General features: G+C 39.8%; 1 protein-coding gene across 1 annotated transcript in view; it reads left to right on the forward strand.

Annotated features, from left to right (window-relative positions):
- The first annotated feature begins 1107 nt into the window (after positions 1-1107).
- Pramel35 (PRAME like 35) overlaps positions 1108-22176 on the forward strand; it is a 60684-nt gene continuing 39615 nt past the window's right edge. The window contains exon 1 of the mRNA XM_006535297.2: positions 1108-1146. The gene's annotated coding sequence lies outside the window, so the exon portion shown is untranslated. The remainder of the gene's footprint in view (positions 1147-22176) is intronic.

Raw genomic sequence — 22176 nt, forward strand, 5'->3', positions numbered from 1 at the left:
AATTTATGAAATTCCTAGGCAAATGGATGGACCTGGAGGGCATAATCATGAGTGAGGTAACCCAATCACAAAAGAACTCACATGATATGTACTCACTGATAAGTGGATATTAGCCCAGAAACTTAGGGTACCCAAGATATAAGATACAATTTGCAAATCATATGAAACTCAAGAAGAATGAAGACCAAAGTGTGGACACTTTGCCCCTTCTTAGAATTGGGAGCAAAACACCCATGGAAGGAGTTACAGAGACAAAGTTTGGAGCTGGGATGAAAGGATGGACCATCTACAGACTGCCATACCCGGGGATCCATCCAATGTAAATATTTTTACATTTTTACCGATATATCTAAGAATTGATTTAAGATTTCTTTTTTGAGTTGCTACCATAAGAACTTCATGAAACTGCTTTTATGTTCAAATATGAAATTTCGTGTAAAGTAAATCTTTTTTCAGAACATTGCTACTCCTATTTGGCACAAGAATAAAGTATGTTTTATTCCCTTAAAGATCAGAGCTGGTTTGTCTGGTTTTCTTTTGTTTTGTTTTGTTGTTGTTGTTGTTATTGTATTGTTTGCTTGGTATGGGGGGGGTTGGTTGTTCTTATTGTTTCTTATCAACAAGAGGAACTCCACTTCTCCCCTGGATTGATGTGTCAATGTTAACTCTTTGTTCATGACACAAAGAACCTGAGCATTGCATTGTGAGACATCATGGATCATTTCCAGTAACAATACACATACAAAATTACACATACACACATGAACTTACGGGTGTGTGTATAGATGCCTAATATATATAACTACAACCTGCTGAGTCTTATTTACTCTTTACTTTGTATATGTGTTTTCAAGTACAACCACCTGGAACTGCACAGCAATTAGGAGGCTCAGGTTTTTGTAATAATTCCCCCCTCACTCAGCAGCCCTTAGTTAACTGCAATTTTTGAACTAGAGGTGGGGCTCTCTGAGATTTACCCCTTCCCATCAAATCAAATTGTAGATTGTGGGGGGATCTGTGGTGGTGAAGAGGAGAAGTGAGGAGGAAAGTGGCTTTTTGCTCCAGAGGAGTCAGGAAAACTTTCAGAGTTCTAGAACCTAAAACTTCAGCCTGTCCTTGCTTGCAATAGGAACACTGTCACCTCAGGTAAGTTAAACACCTGCATTCTGCAGCCCACCCTGCCACTCCATGCTGAGGACATTAGGTGGCACAAAGCACTGTAATTTCTGACCCAAGATTTGCAGATTAGAGATTTGTTTCAAACCCAAATTCAGTTTTATCTTTAACTGAGTGTTTTCTTTGATAATTTGTAAGTCTTTTAATTTTTGAGACAGCATTTTGCTATGTTGCCCAGATTGGCCTGGAACAGACCATGTAGCTAAGAGTGGTTGGAACCTGAAATCCACCTGTCCCTGTCTCCTGAATACTTGAGTCATTGGCATGTGTCACCAAATCCAGCCTCAGCTCCCAGGGGCTCACATTACAGGCTGTTACTCAAGAATCTTCTGTTTCATTTTAGTGTTTCTGGCTAGTTTGATTACTTAGTTAGTTTTTGCTAAGCTGAAACATGGTCTCCAGGCTACCCCAGAAATATATATGTATCTTAGATTAGTTTGAGCAGCAGAGACCTTCTGCCTCTACCTCCTAAGTGGTGGGACACAAGTCCAAGCACCGTATCCTCTTAACAGCGTGTGGTGATGAAGAGTGCTCAAAGCATGCTAGACAAGCCTTCCTGAAACTCACTACATGTCTAGTATCTACATTTAAACTTTTATTTCAATTACTTTTTGTCAGCATTCAGGAAACATAGACTCATTAGAGAAAAGTGAAATTCTCATAGATAAGAGAAATTTATAGAAAAATACATTAAATATCTTGAAGAGGGGTTTTCCTCTGTTGCCAATAAGAGAAAATTCTGTTGGGTTGGAATTTGTGTGTGATTGTGTATAAGTGTGTGTGTGTGTTTGTGTGGAGAGAGAGAGAGAGAGAGAGAGAGAGAGAAAGAGAGAGAGAGAGAGAGAGAGAGAGAGAGAGGGAGAGAGATGTGTGTGTGTTTTGTGACAACCTGACACTGGCTAGAGTCATCTGAGAGGAGGGAATATGCCTCCATAAGACTGTGCTATAGGTAAGCCTGTGGAGCATTTTCGTAATTAGTGATTAATGGGGAAGGGCACAGCCCATTGTGGGTAGTTCCACACCTGGGCTCATGGACCTGGTTCATCACAGCAAACAATCCCAAAGACATAACCTGGTACTGGCATAGTGGGCTGTTGTTTTGACACACCTGGTCATGTTTTAGGGAGGATTGTGGAAGGACTTTGGAAATTTGGACTAGAAAATCCATTGAGTGAGGAGATCTGAGCTAGGTGTTCTGTAGGATGTTGGAAGGTAAGAGCAATGAGAGCAGTACAGATGATGGAGGCATGACTTGAAATGCTTCAGAGGGAAGCCAAGACACTACTGAGTCATTTGAGTTAAGTCTTCATAGTTCAGATTTTAGCTTAAGAATCAGCTCTTGATTAACAAGTCACCAGAACAAGTAAAGTGAAACCTTTGATTTCCTGAAATATCAACAGGTCAGCTGGGGCTGAAGAATCAGCTGAGATAATAGACCAGCATTATTGAGGTGAGGTCATCTGGAAAGTGTTCTCTCAGAATCCAAAGAAGCTTTATTCCAAGGTTGACAGGTGAACTCGGTAGTGAAAGAATCACCCTGGTGGTGCTGGTTTTGAAGTTACGGGAGAACAGGTGAAGCTTGGCACTGGAAAGCAGTGCTGGAGTCTTGGAGTCTTAGGGTCTAGGAAAGGCTATGGGTGAAAGTGCTACCCAGTTGAGAGACCCCAGCATTTGGAGATGCAGTACCTAGGCATAAGTAACAAGAACAGCAGATATGGAATGGAGCCAGCCTGAGCCTAGAAGACAAGCTCTGTGTGCTATACAGGACAGAGTGGAGAAGTGATCCAAGCCCTTTGAAGGAACCAAGAAGAGACAGGGTAGTACCCAGACATTGGACATTGAGTACATTATACTCTTGCCATTGAGGTTGGCTCTAATCTGATTGTGACTGTGCTCTGGTTCTCTCCTTTTTTGACATTTGATTTTCACAAGAGCCCAAACTTGAGAGACTTTGAATTTTGAAAGGAGATTTTTGTATTTTAAAAGGGAATGGATTTTTTTTAGAATATTCTTCTCTAATATATATGACACATCTAAAGCACATTTTCCTCTTCTACTCCTCCCAACTCCCTGTCAATATATACCTCCCTCCCCAGATCCTATCCCCCTTTGTTTTCTCTTCAGAAAAAAAGCAGGTTTCAAAGGGATGAAAGCCAGAGACAACAAAACAAGGCAAGACAAAGGCCCCAAGGCTGTACAAGGGAACCCAATAGGAGAAAAGAGACTAGATGATTTCCATTAATGTATTAATTTATTTATTTTACATCCAGAATGCAGCTTTCCCTCCCTGTCTTCCCAGTCACTCCCTCTCACCTCCCTTCCCTCCACTCCCCTTCATTTCTCCCCAGAGAAGTGGAGGCCTCCAATGGATTTGCCTTGGTATATCAAGTTTCAGTGGACTAGTTGCATCCTTTTCTATTAAGGCAAGAAAAGGCAGCCAAGTTAGGGGAAAGGGATCCAAAGGCAGTTAGCCCCTGGCCCTGCTATTAGGGATCCCATGGAAAGAACAAGGTGCACATCTCTTACATCTGTGTAGGGAGCCTATTTCTATCCTATGGATGCATTTCGGTTGGTAATTCAGTCTCAGTGAGCCCCTATGGGGCAAGGTTGGTTGAATTTGTAGGTTTTCTTGTATCCTTGGCTTATCTGATTCTTCAATCTTACCTCCCCCTCTTCCACATATTCTTCAAGCTCTGCCTAATGTTTTGCAGTGGGTCTCTGCATCTGTTTCTATGTGGTGCTGGATGAAGCCTCTCAGATGGCATGTAAGCTAGGCTCCTGTCTGTAAATATCCACACTATTGTTACTATAACATCAGGGGTGGTGTTTCTCTCATGGCATGGGTCTCACATTGGGCCAGTCATTCATTAGGCATTCCTGCAATTTCTGCTGCTTCTTTATCCATGCATATTTATAAGCAGGAAAATTTGTGTGTCAAAAGTTTGTGGGTGAGTTGTTGTCTCCATCAGAAGACTTGCCTAATTACAAGAAGTGACTGGTTCATGTTCCATAGGTCCTATTGCAAGAAGTCATAGCTAGGGTCACTCACTCTCATAGATTCCAGGGAGTTTCCATTGTCCTAGTTATCTAGCTCATCTCAGATATTCTCCGCAGTCACAGATTCCACTTCTCTCTCGCTTCATCTTCACCATATGTGACGACTCTGGTTACTGTCCAGAATTTCCCTTACATATAGTTCCCTCCATCCATCTACTCCTGAAGTGTACTTTATTTATGTTCTTATTTAGATTCAAATATCTTCTGCTGGACCTTTCTTCTTAGTTTCTTTAAGCCTCTGGATAACAAGGTTATCCTGTACTTTATGGTTACAATTCACTGCTGAGTACACGCCACATTTGTCTTTCTGAGTCTGGGTTTAGCCTGCAAGTTTCATGATGTCATTGTTTTTAACAGCTGAGTAGTATTCTGTTGTGTAAATGTAGCATATATTCATTTTCCATTCTTCAGTTGAGGGACATTTGGGTTGTTTCAAGTTTCTAGCTATTTCCAATAAAACTGCACATAGTTAAAACACTATTCTTGTGGTATGACGCAGCATCTTTTGAGTATATGACCAGGAGTGGTATAAGCATTTCAGAGATAATTATTTCCAATTATTTGAGAAAGCACTGAATTTATTTTCAGACTGGTTGTACAAGTTTGCACTCCTATCAGCAAAGGAAGAGAGTGTTCCCCATGCTCCACACTCTAGCTAGCATGAACTGTTGCCCTTCTAAAGGGTGTAAAATGAAATCCCAGAGTCATTTTGATTTGGATTTCCCTGATGACTAAGGATGTTGAGCATTTCTGTAAGTGCTTCTTGGTCATTAAATATTCCTCTGTTGAAAATTCTATTTAGCTATGTACCCCTTTTTAAAATTTAGGCTATTTGGTTTGTTAGTGTCTACCTTTTTTAGTTCTTTAGGTACTTTGGATATCAGCCCTCTTTCAGATGGAAGGTTGGTGGAGATCTTTTCCCAATCTCTAGGCTACTGTTTTATCCTTTTGACCACTGTCCTTGACAAAAATCTCCTTTTCCATACAGGAGATGTTTTAGTTTCATGAGGTTCCATTTATTACTTTTTGATCTTAGTGACTGAGATGTTGGATCTTTCAGGAAGATGTCTCCTGTACTAATGGATTCAAAGCTATTACCCACTTTTTAATTATATTTAATGTATCTAGGTTTAGGTTGAGGTTTTTGGTCCGCTTGGACTGGAGTGTTCTGTAGGGTGATAGATATGGACCTATTTGAATTCTTCTACATGCAGACATCCAGTTAGAGCAGCACCATTTGTTGAAGATCTTTTCTTTTTTGTTGTATGGTTTTGCCTTCTTTGTCAAAAACCAATATCAATAATTGTAGTGGTTTATTTCTGGGTCCTCAATTTGGATCAACCTCTCTGTCTTGATACCAATGATTCAAGGTTTATTACTATTACTCTCTACTACCACTTGAAGTCAGAGATGGTGATGACTCCAGAACTTTTATTATACAGGACTGCTTTAATTATCTTGTTTATTTTTCCATATGAAGATTATAATAGTTCTTTCCATGTCTGTAAATAATTGTGTTGGGATTTTGACAGGAATTGCATTGAATCTGTAGATTGCTTTTGGTATTACAGCTATTTTCACTAGATTGAGGCTACCAATCCATGTATGTGGAGATTTTTCCATGTTCTGATATCTTCCTCAATTTCTTTATCCAATTTCTTTCAATTTTCTTTCTTCAAAAACTTGAAGTTCTTGTCATTGGTGTCTTACACTTGCTTGAGTAGAGTTACACCAAGATATTTTGTAAGTATTATAAAGGGTAATGTTTCTATAATTTCTTTCTAAGTCAGTTTATCATTTGTCTAAAAAAGGGTTATTTTTTTTTACAGTGAGTTTTGTTATCTAGCCATTTTGCTGAAGGTGTTTATCAGTTGTAGGAATTCTCTGATAGAATTTTGGAGATCTCTTATCTATACTATCATATGATCTGTGACTAGTGATACTTTTTCTTCGTTTCCAATTTTGTCCCCTTGAAATCCTTTAGTTTTTGCTCTAGCTAGAATTTCAAGTACTGTGTTGAGTAGATAGGGAGAGAGTGGGAAGACTTGTTGCTGGTTTTACTGAGATTGCTTTAGGTTTCTCTTTTTAATTTGATGTTGCCTATTGGTTTGTTGTATGTTGCTTCTACTATGTTTACATATCCAACATGTATCCTGATAACCTTAAGACTTTTAACATAATAGGCTGTTTTTGTCAAAGGCTTTCTTATCATACAGTGATATAGATGGTCCTGTGATATTTTTAAGGTTGTATTTATGGTGAAATACATTGGTGAATTTTCATATGTTGAACTCTCCTTGCATCCCTGGGATGAAGCCTATTTAATTATGGTGGATTATGTCTTTGATGTGTTCTTGGATTCAGTTTCCTATATTTTATTGAGTATTTTTGTATAAATGTTCATAAGGGATGTTAATCTGAAGTTCTCCTTTATGTTGAGGCTTTTTATAAGTTAAGTAACAGGGAGACTCTGGTCTTAGAATGAGTTTGTCAGTGTTCCTTTTGTTTCTATTATATGGAATAATTTGAGGATTATTGGCATAAGCTCTTCTTTGGAAGTATGGTAAAGTTCTGCACTAAAGCCATCTGACCCTAAGAATTTTTTGGATGAGTGATTTTTAATGACTACTACTATATCCCTAGGGGTTATAGGACTAGACAGTTAACTTGACATTGAGTTTTAACTTTTGTAAGTTGCATTTGCCTTGAAAATCATCCATTTCATTTAGATTTTCCAGTTTTAAGGAGTACAAGTTCTTGAAGTAAAACCTAATGATTTCTTTGGTGCCTGTTGTCATTATTTGCATTTCTGATTTTGTTAATTTGGGTAGTGTCTCTCTGCCTTTTGTTAGTTTGACTAAAGATTTGTCTGTCTTGTTGGTCTTCTCAAAAAACCAACTTGATGCTTGATTCTTTGTACTGTTCTTTTTGTTTCTAATTGATTGGTTTCAGCTCTATTGTCTACAACTATTGGATGTGTTTGCTTCTTTTCTTTCTAGGGCTTTCAGGTGTAGTATTAAATTGCTAGTATGAGAAATCTAATTCTTTATAAAGATACTTAGTGTTATGAATTTACCTCTGAGAACTGTATTCTCTGTGTCCCATAAGTTTCGATATGTTCAGCCTTCATTTTTACTGAATTATCAAAAGATTTTAATTTAGTTCTTCTTTGACCCAGTGATCATTGAGTAGAGAGTTGTTCAGCTCGTATGAGGTTGTTAGTTTTCTGTTGTTTCTATTGTTATAGTAATTGATAAGACACAGGGATTTATTTCAACTTTCTTATATCTTTTTAGGTTTTCCCTGTAACCAATTACATGTTTAATTACATGTTTAATTTGAGGTGCTGAGCAGAAGGCATATCCTTTGTAATTGGGTGAAAGGGTCTGTAGATATCTGTTATGTCCACTTGAAACATACATCTCTTTCATTATTTCTCTGTTTACTGTTTGTCTCAATGACTTGTCTTTTAGTGAAAGTGGGGTATTGATGTATCACACTATTAATGTGTGATACTCCAGGTTTGAATTTAACTTTAGAAAAGTTTGTTTTATGTTTGTGTGTGCTTTGCATTTGGAGCATAAATGATCATACTTGAAACATTCTCTTAATGGATTTTTTTTTTACTATGAAGTGTCCTACAATAATTTTCATTGAAAATCTGTAAAAATATCAAGATGGCTACACTAACTTGCTTTTTTGGTTTGTTTGCTTGGAAAATCTTTTTCGAGACCTTTACTCTAAGGTAATGTCTATCTTTGTTGTTGAAGTCTGTTTATTATATGGAGTAGAATGCAGGATGTTCTTTTCACATCCATTCTGTCTGTGTCTTTTTACTTGAAAATTGAGTCCTTGATGTTGAGAGATATTGATGACTAATGATTGGTAATTCCTATTTTGATGTTGGTGATGGGTGTGTGTGCACGTGTGTGTGTGTGTGTGTGTGTGTGTTCCCATGCTTTTGGTTTTGCTGGTGTGGAATTACTGTATTTGGGTTGGAGTGTTCCTTCTAGTATCTTCTGTAGGGCTGTATTTCGAGATAAATATTGTTTAAATTTTGTTTTCTCATGGAAAGTCTTGTTTTCACCATCGACAGTGATGCAAAGTTTTACCTGGGTATATTTGTCTGGGCCAGCCATTCGTAGTTTCTGCTGTAAGACATTTGCCAAGGCCCTTCTGGATATAAAGTCTCCTTTGAGAAGTTGGGTGTAATTTCAATAGGTCTCCCTTTATATGTAACATGACCCATGTAGCATCAAGTGGAGGACACTGGGATTCAGGGAAGCAACATACTGGAACTTTGACCCACTTGGACTGAGTATTTTGCAGGGTGATAAATATGGATCTATTTACATTCTTCTACATGCAGGCATTGAGTTAGACAAGTACCATTTGTTAAAGATCCTTTTTTCCATTGTCTGGTCTTGGCTTTGTCAAAAATCAAGGGACCATGGGTGTGGATAATCAATTCACTTCCATTGATCAACCTGTTTGTCTCAATACCACCATGCAGTTTATATAACTACTGCTCTGTAGTACCAGTAATACCACTTGAAATAAGGGATGGTGATAACTCCAGAAGTTCTTTCATTGTCCAGGATTGTTTTAACTATCTTAAGTTTTTTGTTTATTCATATGAAATTGAGAATTGCTCTTTCAAGGTCTGTAAATAATTGTGTTGGAGTTTGATGGGAATTGCATTGAATCTGTAGATTGCTTTTGATAAGGTAGCCATTTTCACTATGTTAATCCTACTGATCTGTAGAAAAATGGTATGACTCCCAGCCTGCTATCTGCAAGGTGACTTAAGGATTTTTGTTAATCTCAGCATACTGGAACATGGGAAAGACATTCTTTCTCAGCAGAGAACCCTGATGTTCAGCCAATTTAGCTGTGTGCCTGAGGAAGTAGCCTTCATGGCCATTATTATCTCATTAGAAATGTACTTTGTTTTTAATTAAACTAAGCAACACTTAAAAGAGGTGGGCCACTGAGAGACTTCTCACACAGCAAGGAGGTTTGGGTCACCATGAACCTAGATAAGTTATTGCTTGGAATATGGAAGCTGTTGAGAATTAGAAGCTGTAGGAAAACTTTATTCTGCTTGCCTATAAAGATGATTGAATGCTCAATAAACTATGCATTGGCACACTGTTACTATGCATCCCCTGTGTACTGATTAATGCAACTCTACCCTTGGTACCCAATGAGTTAGACATTGATACCAATCTGTGAGCCTGGAAGATCTTTCCATGTTCTGATGTCTTCCTCATTTTCTTTCTTCAAGGACTTGAAGTTCTTGTCATACAGGTCTTTCACTTGCTTGGTTATACAAAGATATATTATTTGTGATTGTTGTGAAGGGCATTGTTTGCCTAATTCCTTTTTCATCCCATTTATCATTTGTATAAAGGCAGGATACTGATTTTTTAAATTAGTTTTCTATCCAGCCACTTTACTAAAGATGTTTATCAGCTATCAGATTTCTCTGAAAAAATATTTGGACTCATAAACATATGTTATTATATAATCTGTGAATAGCAATACTTTGGCTTCCTCTTTTCCAATTTATATCCTATTTTTTTTTCTATGCCTTGTATCCCTGATCTCTCCAAGTCTTTCAATATAATATGTTGGATTTTGTCAAAGTCTTTCTCAATAGCATGTAATTTTTTCCCTTGGTGTGTTTATATGGTAGATTACATTGATGTATATTTTTTGGGGGTGGGGGGTGCGTCAAGACAGTGTTTCTCTGTGTAGCCCTGGAACTCACTCTGTAGACCAGGTTGGCCTCAAACACAGAAAATTGCCTGCCTCTGCCTCCCAAGTGCTAGGATTAAAGGTGTGTGCCACCATGCCTGGCTGCATTTTTGTATTTTAACCCAACCCTGCTTCCTTGGTATGAAGCCTACTTTATCATAGTGGATTGTGACTTTGATGTCTTCTTGGGTTCTGTTTGCTAATATCATATCGAGTATTTTTGCATCAGTGTTCATAAGGGAAAGGTGTCTGAAATTTTCTTTGTTTGTTGAGGCTTTGTGTTGTTTAGGTATCAAGGTGACTCTTCCTTCATAGATTAGGTTTGGCAATATTCATTCTGTTTCTACATTGTGGAATAGCATGAGGGGTATTTGTAGCTGTCCAGTAGCCATGGAAGAACTAGGTTGCCGGGAAATGATAATGGATGGAATGCAAGAGAAGGATGAAGCGAAGATAAAGTTTCTGATCAAGGCTCCAAGTTTAATATTCAGCATTTTGTTTATACAGGGAAAGCCCACAGACCTCATTCTTTGTTTCAGCTGGAATATGTTGCAAAGAAAGCACAGAAGGCAGTCTATTCCTCTAAGTTCCTGTAGGAAATTGCAGGTGCAGACAAGTCCACCTAGGTTGTAAAACCCATTGTGGCAAGCACTCAAGATCTGTTTATCCTGCTCAAGGCTGGGGAAAGAGCACACAAGTAATGATATTATCTGTTCTTGGAAAGTCTGGTAAAATTATGCACTAAAAACCATCTGGAGAAACCACTAATCAAGAAGATGCCATACAAGCGGTCGCCATCTTGGTCCGGGACCAGCCGAACTTAGGAAATTAGTCTGAACAGGTGAGAGGGTGCGCCAGAGAACCTGACAGCCTCTGGAACAGGCAGAAGCACAGAGGGGCTGAGGCAGCACCCTTTGTGGGCCGGGGACAGCCAGCCACCGTCCGGACCGGAGGACAGGTGCCCGCCCGGCTGGGGAGGCGGCCTAAGCCACAGCAGCAGCGGTCGCCATCTTGGTCCGAGACCCGCCGAACTTAGGAAATTAGTCTGAACAGGTGAGAGGGTGCGCCAGAGAACCTGACAGCTTCTGGAACAGGCAGAAGCACAGAGGCGCTGAGGCAGCACCCTGTGTGGGCCGGGGACAGCCGGCCACCTTCCGGACCGGAGGACAGGTGCCCACCCGGCTGGGGAGGCGGCCTAAGCCACAGCAGCAGCGGTCACCATCTTGGTCCCGGGACTCCAAGGAACTTAGGAATTTAGTCTGCTTAGGTGAGAGTCTGTACCACCTGGGAACTGCCAAAGCAACACAGTGTCTGAGAAAGGTCCTGTTTTGGGCCTTCTTCTTCGGCCAGGAGGAGGTCCAAATACAAGATATCTGCGCACCTTCCCTGTAAGAGAGCTTGCCAGCAGAGAGTGCTCTGAGCACTGAAACTCAGAGGAGAGAATCTGTCTCCCAGGTCTGCTGATAGACGGTAACAGAATCACCAGAAGAACAATCTCTAAACAGAGTCAACTATAACTACTAACTCCAGAGATTACCAGATGGCGAAAGGTAAACGGAGGAATCTTACTAACAGGAACCAAGACCACTCACCATCACCAGAACCCAGCACACCCACTTCGCCCAGTCCAGGGAACCCCAACACACCTGAGAACCTAGACCTAGATTTAAAAGCATATCTCATGATGATGGTAGAGGACATCAAGAAGGACTTTAATAAATCACTTAAAGAAATACAGGAGAACACTGCTAAAGAGTTACAAGTCCTTAAAGAAAAACAGGAAAACACAATCAAACAGGTAGAAGTCCTTACAGAAAAAGAGGAAAAAACATACAAACAGGTGATGGAAATGAACAAAACCATACTAGACCTAAAAAGGGAAGTAGACACAATAAAGAAAACTCAAAGCGAGGCAACACTAGAGATAGAAACCCTAGGAAAGAAATCTGGAACCATAGATTTGAGCATCAGCAACAGAATACAAGAGATGGAAGAGAGAATCTCAGGTGCAGAAGATTCCATAGAGAACATCGGCACAACAATCAAAGAAAATGGAAAATGCAAAAAGATCCTAACTCAAAATATCCAGGAAATCCAGGACACAATAAGAAGACCAAACGTACGGATAATAGGAGTGGATGAGAATGAAGATTTTCAACTCAAAGGTCCAGCAAACATCTTCAACAAAATTATTGAAGAAAACTTCCCAAATCTAAAGAATGAGATGCATATGAACATACAAGAAGCCTACAGAACTCCAAATAGACTGGACCAGAAAAGAAATTCCTCCCGACACATAATAATCAGAACATCAAATGCACTAAATAAAGATAGAATACTAAAAGCAGTAAGGGAAAAAGGTCAAGTAACATATAAAGGCAAGCCTATCAGAATTACACCAGATTTTTCACCAGAGACTATGAAAGCCAGAAGAGCCTGGACAGATGTTATACAGACACTAAGAGAACACAAACTGCAGCCCAGGCTACTATACCCAGCCAAACTCTCAATTATCATAGAGGGAGAAACCAAAGTATTCCACGACAAAACCAAATTCACGCATTATCTCTCCACGAATCCAGCCCTTCAAAGGATAATAACAGAAAAAAACCAATACAAGAACGGGAACAACGCCCTAGAAAAAACAAGAAGGTAATCCCTCAACAAACCTAAAAGAAGACAGCCACAAGAACAGAATGCCACCTTTAACAACTAAAATAACAGGAAGCAACAATTACTTTTCCTTAATATCTCTTAACATCAATGGTCTCAACTCCCCAATAAAAAGACATAGACTAACAAACTGGCTACACAAACAAGACCCAACATTTTGCTGCTTACAGGAAACTCATCTCAGAGAAAAAGATAGACACTACCTCAGAATGAAAGGCTGGAAAACAATTTTCCAAGCAAATGGTATGAAGAAACAAGCAGGAGTAGCCATCCTAATATCTGATAAGATTGACTTCCAACCCAAAGTCATCAAAAAAGACAAGGAGGGACACTTCATTCTCATCAAAGGTAAAATCCTCCAAGAGGAACTCTCAATTCTGAATATCTATGCTCCAAATACAAGAGCAGCCACATTCACTAAAGAAACTTTAGTAAAGCTCAAAGCACACATTGCGCCTCACACAATAATAGTGGGAGACTTCAACACACCACTTTCACCAATGGACAGATCATGGAAACAGAAACTAAACAGGGACACACTGAAACTAACAGAAGTGATGAAACAAATGGATCTGACAGATATCTACAGAACATTTTATCCTAAAACAAAAGGATATACCTTCTTCTCAGCACCTCATGGTACCTTCTCCAAAATTGACCACATAATAGGTCACAAATCAGGCCTCAACAGATTCAAAAATATTGAAATTGTCCCATGTATCCTATCAGATCACCATGCACTAAGGCTGATCTTCAATAACAAAATAAATAACAGAAAGCCAACATTCACATGGAAACTGAACAACACTCTTCTCAATGATACCTTGGTCAAGGAAGGAATAAAGAAAGAAATTAAAGACTTTTTAGAGTTTAATGAAAATGAAGCCACAACGTACCCAAACCTTTGGGACACAATGAAAGCATTTCTAAGAGGGAAACTCATAGCTATGAGTGCCTTCAAGAAAAAACGGGAGAGAGCACATACTAGCAGCTTGACAACACATCTAAAAGCTCTAGAAAAAAAGGAAGCAAATTCACCCAAGAGGAGTAGACGGCAGGAAATAATCAAACTCAGGGGTGAAATCAACCAAGTGGAAACAAGAAGAACTATTCAAAGAATTAACCAAACGAGGAGTTGGTTCTTTGAGAAAATCAACAAGATAGATAAACCCTTAGCTAGACTCACTAAAGGGCACAGGGACAAAATCCTAATTAACAAAATCAGAAATGAAAAGGGAGACATAACAACAGATCCTGAAGAAATCCAAAACACCATCAGATCCTTCTACAAAAGGCTATACTCAACAAAACTGGAAAACCTGGACGAAATGGACAAATTTCTGGACAGATACCAGGTACCAAAGTTGAATCAGGATCAAGTTGACCTTCTAAACAGTCCCATATCCCCTAAAGAAATAGAAGCAGTTATTAATAGTCTCCCAGCCAAAAAAAGCCCAGGACCAGACGGGTTTAGTGCAGAGTTCTATCAGACCTTCAAAGAAGATCTAACTCCAGTTCTGCACAAACTTTTTCACAAGATAGAAGTAGAAGGTATTCTACCCAACTCATTTTATGAAGCCACTATTACTCTGATACCTAAACCACAGAAAGATCCAACAAAGATAGAGAACTTCAGACCAATTTCTCTTATGAACATCGATGCAAAAATTCTTAATAAAATTCTCGCTAACCGAATCCAAGAACACATTAAAGCAATCATCCATCCTGACCAAGTAGGTTTTATTCCAGGGATGCAGGGATGGTTTAATATACGAAAATCCATCAATGTAATCAATTATATAAACAAACTCAAAGACAAAAACCACATGATCATCTCGTTAGATGCAGAAAAAGCATTTGACAAGATCCAACACCCATTCATGATAAAAGTTCTGGAAAGATCAGGAATTCAAGGCCAATACCTAAACATGATAAAAGCAATCTACAGCAAACCAGTAGCCAACATCAAAGTAAATGGAGAGAAGCTGGAAGCAATCCCACTAAAATCAGGGACTAGACAAGGCTGCCCACTTTCTCCCTACCTTTTCAACATAGTACTTGAAGTATTAGCCAGAGCAATTCGACAACAAAAGGAGATCAAGGGGATACAAATTGGAAAAGAGGAAGTCAAAATATCACTTTTTGCAGATGATATGATAGTATATATAAGTGACCCTAAAAATTCCAACAGAGAACTCCTAAACCTGATAAACAGCTTCGGTGAAGTAGCTGGATATAAAATTAACTCAAACAAGTCAATGGCCTTTCTCTACACAAAGAATAAACAGGCTGAGAAAGAAATTATGGAAACAACACCCTTCTCAATAGCCACAAATAATATAAAATATCTCGGCGTGACTCTAACGAAGGAAGTGAAAGATCTGTATGATAAAAACTTCAAGTCCCTGAAGAAAGAAATTAAAGAAGATCTCAGAAGATGGAAAGATCTCCCATGCTCATGGATTGGCAGGACCAACATTGTAAAAATGGCTATCTTGCCAAAAGCAATCTACAGATTCAATGCAATCCCCATTAAAATTCCAACTCAATTCTTCAACGAATTAGAAGGAGCAATTTGCAAATTCATCTGGAATAACAAAAAACCGAGGATAGCAAAAACTCTTCTCAAGGATAAAAGAACCTCTGGTGGAATCACCATGCCTGACCTAAAGCTTTACTACAGAGCAATTGTGATAAAAACTGCATGGTACTGGTATAGAGACAGACAAGTGGACCAATGGAATAGAATTGAAGACCCAGAAATGAACCCACACACCTATGGTCACTTGATCTTCGACAAGGGAGCCAAAACCATCCAGTGGAAGAAAGACAGCATTTTCAACAATTGGTGCTGGCACAACTGGTTGTTATCATGTAGAAGAATGCGAATCGATCCATACTTATCTCCTTGTACTAAGGTCAAATCTAAGTGGATCAAGGAACTTCACATAAAACCAGAGACACTGAAACTTATAGAGGAGAAAGTGGGGAAAAGCCTTGAAGATATGGGCACAGGGGAAAAATTCCTGAACAGAACAGCAATGGCTTGTGCTGTAAGATCGAGAATTGACAAATGGGACCTAATGAAACTCCAAAGTTTCTGCAAGGCAAAAGACACTGTCTATAAGACAAAAAGACCACCAACAGACTGGGAAAGGATCTTTACCTATCCTAAATCAGATAGGGGACTAATATCCAACATATATAAAGAACTCAAGAAGGTGGACCTCAGAAAATCAAATAACCCCCTTAAAAAATGGGGCTCAGAACTGAACAAAGAATTCTCACCTGAGGAATACCGAATGGCAGAGAAGCACCTGAAAAAATGTTCAACATCCTTAATCATCAGGGAAATGCAAATCAAAACAACCCTGAGATTCTACCTCCCACCAGTGAGAATGGCTAAGATCAAAAATTCAGGTGACAGCAGATGCTGGCGAGGATGTGGAGAAAGAGGAACACTCCTCCATTGTTGGTGGGATTGCAGGCTTGTACAACCACTCTGGAAATCAGTCTGGCGGTTCCTCAGAAAATTGGACATAGTACTACCGGAGGATCCAGCAATACCTCTCCTGGGCATATATCCAGAAGAAGCCCCAACTGGTAAGAAGGACACATGCTCCACTATGTTCATAGCAGCCTTATTTATAATAGCCAGAAACTGGAAAGAACCCAGATGCCCCTCAACAGAGGAATGGATACAGAAAATGTGGTACATCTACACAATGGAGTACTACTCAGCTATTAAAAAGAATGAATTTATGAAATTCCTAGCCAAATGGATGGACCTGGAGAGCATCATCCTGAGTGAGGTAACACAATCACAAAGGAACTCACACAATATGTACTCACTGATAAGTGGATACTAGCCCAAAACCTAGGATACCCACGATATAAGATACAATTTCCTAAACACATGAAACTCAAGAAAAATGAAGACTGAAGTGTGGACACTAGGCCCCTCCTTAGAAGTGGGAACAAAACACCCATGGAAGGAGTTACAGAAACAAAGTATGGAGCTGAGATGAAAGGATGGACCATGTAGAGACTGCCATATCCAGGGATCCACCCCATAATCAGCTTCCAAATGCTGACACCATTGCATACACTAGCAAGATTTTACTGAAAGGACCCAGATGTAGCTGTCTCTTGTGAGACTATGCCGGGGCCTAGCAAACACAGAAGTGGATGCTCACAGTCAGCTAATGGATGGATCACAGGGCTCCCAATGGAGGAGCTAGAGAAAGTACCCAAGGAGCTAAAGGGATCTTCAACCCTATAGGTGGAACAACATTATGAACTAACCAGTACCCCTGAGCTCTTGACTCTAGCTGCATATGTATCAAAAGATGGCCTAGTCGGCCATCACTGGAAAGAGAGGCCCATTGGACACGCAGACTTTGTGTGCCCCGGTACAGGGGAACGCCAGGGCCAAAGGGGGGGAGTGGGTGGGTAGGGGAGTGGGGGTGGGTGGGTAAGGGGGACTTTTGGTATAGCATTGGAAATGTAAATGAGCTAAATACCTAATAAAAAATGGAAAAAAAAAAAAAAAAAAAAAAAACCATCTGCCCCTGGCAAAGTTTTGGTTGAGGTTGGTATAGAGATTCAGAAGTTCAAACCATTGTCATCAAGGCAGGAGCATGGTAGCATCCAGACAGAGCTGAGAATTTTACATCTTTATATGAAGGCTGCTAGTGGAAGACTAGCTTGCAGGATAGGTAGAACGTATTGTTTAAATTGGGTTTTGTAATGGAGTATCTTGTCTTCTCTGTCCATGATGATTGAAAGTTTTGCTGGGTATAATAGTCTGGGTTGGTACCTGTGATCTCTTAGAGACTGTAAGACATCTCCCCAGTCCATTATGGCTTTTAAAGTCTCCTCTAAGAATTCTCCTGTAATTCTACATTTTTATGTTACTTGGCCTTCATCCCTATCACCTTTTACTATTCTTTTCTTTGTTTTATATGTTTACTGTTTGATTATTATGTGGCAGAAGGATTTTTTTCCAATCTACTACTTGTTCTTTAAGCTTCTTGTATGTTTATAGGCATCCTTTCCTTTAGGGGAAATAAATTTTCTTCTATAATTTTGTTAAAGATATAATGTCAGCCTCTGAGGTGGGGCTTGAGGCTTATGAATATAGCCTGGTTGTGCCAGGCCTCCAAGAATGCAGGAGGAGCTAGCTGTGGACCAAGAAATAGACAGCAGAAGGTTCAGGGATTGCAGTGTCAGAACTCCCTAACACTGAGTTTGCTCAGAGGGGCCAGGAGGCAGGGAATTGTGATAGTGCTCAGTAATATTTTATACATCAAAGCCACTAGCAAAACATCTTAAGCTAACTTTATTAACAACCACCATTTCAACTCTTTCTAAGGTTGGTTGACATTAATAAAAATCTACAGCTCTAAGTCCTTTCTGAGGGTGGTGGTTAAACCATTAATCTGCTGTGAAGCCATGTTTGGAAAAGATCATTCACTATTAATGTAAGTGCCAATGATACTACCAGGCAAGGGGCTGGAAGCTTCCTTAGAGATTTCATAGAACTCATAGATTAGGAGGGGCATGAGAGCAAGAAGCAGAGCAAAACTCCATAACAGCATGAAGTCCACAGGACACAGCCTTCAGGGCTCTGCCTCTCCAAGGCACACCCATTGTGATTGTGCCAAATGTGAAATTCCATGGATTCTAAAGTTTTTTCTTGATCCTCTAGTTCAGCTCTAACATTCATTTTTGTCCATATTTTATTTCCTTGTCATAGAATTTGCCATTGGTAAGTTAGGAGCATTGGCTGAGGACAAGTAGGAGGACATTGATCTGAGTCTGTCATCTCACATTCCAGAAAGTCCAGGGGCTGCAGAGTATCTACTACATTCTCTAAATGCTTGAAGAAGCTTCATATATAAAGGGAATTGGACACAAATCATGTCCAGATGTCTTAGTTGACTGAGGCTCTAACTCTGGGAAAATTAGTATAGGCATGCCCTATAAATCTGGTTAGAAATGATAGAGACCCTTTACAATAATGAATCTAATTTAGCCAAGCTTTCCACAATTGTCCAGCTTGGTTTTAGGTGGCAGTGTTAGTATTATTTTTGACCTCTTTAAAATGATCATGTCAGTATATGCACTCAGAACTTGTATATCCTGAGAGGTTTGTAGTCCAAAGGTAATTTGGGGTAATAGTTGTCTGTTTAGTGGCAACCCTGGCTAGGCAGAACACAGCTGTCAACTGAAATTGTCCACTGTTTGTGGAGAATCTCCTGGCATAGAGGCATCAGTCAGTTCGACCCAGTAGTTAGTATTACCACAGAGACCTCACATGTTACTATTAGGAGTAATAGAAAACTTAAACTTTTTTTTAGATTTATTTATTTATAATGTGTACAGCATTCTGTCTGCATGTATCCTGCAGGGCAGAAGAGGGCACCAGATCTCATTATAGATGGTTGTAAGCCACCATATGCTTGTGGGGAATTGAACACAGGACCTCTAGTAGAGCAAACAATGCTCTTAACATCCAAGTCATCTCTGAGGCCCAAACATAAACATTTTAAATATCATTATCTTAGGGTTTCCATTGCTTTGAAGAGATAGCATGACTAAGGCAAGTCTTCATCAAGTCAGCTTTTCATTAACCAACCAGGGATAATTGGGGAGCATTTTTACACCACAAAGATACAGGAGATGGATAAATACTCTTGACAATGCCTGTGCCTAGACTGTACCCAGTTCTCAGGATACAGAAATCATCATCTGAGTACACAATGCACAAGATCCTCCTCCAAAATCTCCCACCTTTAGTCCAAAAAAAGGCTTTATCCATATAACAAACTATACAATAGGAACAATGATGAAAAAGTTATCAAAACGTATCAGGTAAGAATTAGGCATAATATCCAGTCCACTTGTATTATCCAACATTGGAGAATGTACTGTACTATCTATGCTCTCTCCTTGAGTTCAGAGTCCTGTACTTAAGTCATTTTCTATCATAGCTTGCAGTTGTCATCGTGAAAAAAAATCTACTTAGACCTAAAACTATCTTTTTAAAGCATTTTGCTTAATCTAAAATATCTTCAGGTTAATTGTGAGATTAAAAGCATCTAGTGCTCCACCTCATTAGAGATTTGATAAGGAACATAACTTTAGTGTGCTTGCACAGTAAGCAACTTCTAAAATTATTGAAAAAAAAAAAAAACAGACAGCAGTCTACATGGAGAACTACCCAAATTTTCTATATAAAATTGGACTATCCAACTTAAGTCTTCTGACCAGTATGATATAAATTTTTGAGAAGCAGGAAGTATGAAGAACTTGCCCCCCTTGGACCTGGTAAAGTTCAGCAATCAACTTACTTTCTCTCTCTCTCTCTCTCTCTCTCTCTGGTGTGTTAGAGGTTGTGATTGTGTGGGCTTCCCTTATTTTGGTTATTCTGTAATGGAATTATTTTCTGTGTGTTTTTTTTAATCTACATGAAATGGATGATTTTATTGTATTTTGTTATTATTTTTTTTATGTATGAGTGTTCTGATGCGTTTGCACTGACATGCCAGAAGAGGGCATAAGAGCCCCTTATAGATCATTGTGAACTACCAAGTGGTTGATGGAAATTGAACTCAGAACCTCTGGAAGAGCAGCCAATGCTCTTAACTGCTGAGCCATCTCTCTAGCCCCCCTGTAGTTTTTAAAGTTGTAGTTAACCTGTTGGGCTGAAGTTTTTCATCTAAAATTTTCTGTAGGTCTAGATTTGTTGAATAGATAATTTTAAAGTTTGCTTTTGACTTGGAATATCTTTTCCATCTATGGTGATTGAGAGTTCTGCTAGGGATAGTAGTCTACATTGGCATCTGTGGTCTCATAAAAGATGCAAGACATCTGTTCAGGCCCTTCTATATTTTAGAGTCTCTGTTGAAAAGTCAAATGTAGAGCTCTGCCTGACCAGTGGCACCAGTTCCTTCCAGTCTGGGCCAATGTCCTGAGCAGAACTGGGGTGTGAACTCCACAGCCAAACCCACAACACCCAGAGAAGATCCACTCCAAGGTGTTAACACTCCCGGGATCATAGAGGAGGACACAAAATCTGCCCCAACACCTGAAGTAACTGAGACGAGTGGGACCCGGGAACCCAGGAACTCCATCTGACCAGTGGCATGGATTTCTTCCAATCTGGGCCAGTGCCCTGAGCAGACCTTGGGTGTGAACTCAGAAGCCAGCCCCACAATACCCAGAAAAAAATCCACTCCCAGACGCTCTAACATGCTCAGGTCCTCAGGGTCCCAGGAGCTTGGTAACACCATGATCGCATGGTTCCAGAGAGAGCTTGACTTCCAGGAGTTCTGACACACACAGGACCTCAGGAATTCAGGATCCTAGGACTTCAGGAACCCAGAATCACAGGATCACAGAGAAAGCTGAACTCTGAGGAGTTCTGACACAACCAGGATCACAAGAAGGACAAGCTCCAGTAAATAGCAAGGGCAGGTAGCTCTAGAGATAATCAGATAGCTGGAGGCTATAAAAACATAAGCAACACAAACCAAGGTTACTTGGCATCATCAGAACACAATTCTCCCACAATAGCAAGTCTGGGATATACCATCACATCTGATAGAGCAAAATTCAAATCTAAAATCGCTTCTCAGGGTGATGATAAAGAACTTTTTTTTTTAATTACGTATTTTCCTCAATTACATTTCCAATGCTATCCCAAAAGTCCCCCACACCCTCTCCCCCCCTCCCCTACCCACCCATTCCCATTTTTTGGCCCTGGCGTTCCCCTGTACTGGGGCATATAAAGTTTGCCTGACCTATCGGCCTCTCTTTCCAGTGATGGCCGACTAGGCCATCTTTTGACACATATGCAGCTAGAGTCAAGAGCTCTGGGGTACTGGTTAGTTCATAATGTTGTTCCACCGATAGGGTTGCAGATCTCTTTAGCTCCTTGGATACTTTCTCTAGCTCCTCCAATGGGGTCCCTGTGATCCATCCAATAGTTGACTGTGAGCTTCCACTTCTGTGTTTGCTAGGCCCGGGTAAGAAGGACATAAATAACTCCCTTAAATACAGGAGAATACAGGTAAATAGCCAGAAGCCCCTAAAGAGGAAACATACACCCCTTAAAGAAATACAGGAAAACACAATCAAATAGGTGGAGGAAATGAACAAATCCATCCCAGATATAAAAATGGATATAGAAGCAAGAAAGAAATCACAAAGGGAGACAACCCTGGCGTTTAAAAACCTAGGAAAGAGATCAGGCATCACCAACAGAATACAAGAGATAGAAGAGAGAATCTCAGGTGCAGAAGATACCATAGAAAACATTGACACAACAGTCAAAGAAAGTGCAAAAAGCAGGTTGACAGATTCCAAGTAAGAAGGCCTGTCAAGTTGACAAACTGGGAGAAGGTATGGGTGGAGGAAGATAAAAGGAGCTGAGAGACATAGATATTGTTTTTATGACTTTTCTTTACCACAGGCTGCCACAAACCACTACAGCTGGGTAGGAGA

The sequence above is a fragment of the Mus musculus genome, chromosome 5 (assembly GCF_000001635.26).
Source record: "Mus musculus strain C57BL/6J chromosome 5, GRCm38.p6 C57BL/6J".
Taxonomy (NCBI): Eukaryota; Metazoa; Chordata; class Mammalia; order Rodentia; family Muridae; genus Mus; species Mus musculus.